We start from the raw sequence: 338 nt of genomic DNA on the forward strand, positions 1-338 counted from the left end.
ACCTTTATACCTTTATAACCAGTAACATTTTGACAGGTAGACAAGGCCTCTCAAATTGCATATTGTCATGAAGGTTCTTAATCTTCTTCACGTTCCTGAATGGGTGTAGCAGTAACACTGTATACTTGCATCTACATGGGGCCTTATATCACTAGAACGATCTTGGTTGACTATCAAATCCCCAATCAGCATTGTTCTACAGATAACCTTCCTTTAATAGTCTTTAAGAGCTTCTCTGTTAAAAAAAGCATGTAAAATGTGAGATCTATCATGATTTTTATATTGGTTTGATTCATGGAGGTAGTTTACTTAAGATTTATCTCCCCTTGCTTGGACAA

General features: G+C 35.8%; 1 protein-coding gene across 3 annotated transcripts in view; it reads left to right on the plus strand.

Annotated features, from left to right (window-relative positions):
• NIPAL3 (NIPA like domain containing 3) overlaps positions 1–338 on the plus strand; it is a 35,614-nt gene that overhangs the window by 22,487 nt on the left and 12,789 nt on the right. The window lies entirely within an intron of this gene.

Source organism: Gavialis gangeticus, unplaced genomic scaffold (genome assembly GCF_001723915.1).
Source record: "Gavialis gangeticus isolate Ggan-Ray unplaced genomic scaffold, GavGan_comp1, whole genome shotgun sequence".
In the NCBI taxonomy this organism is placed as follows: domain Eukaryota; kingdom Metazoa; phylum Chordata; order Crocodylia; family Gavialidae; genus Gavialis; species Gavialis gangeticus.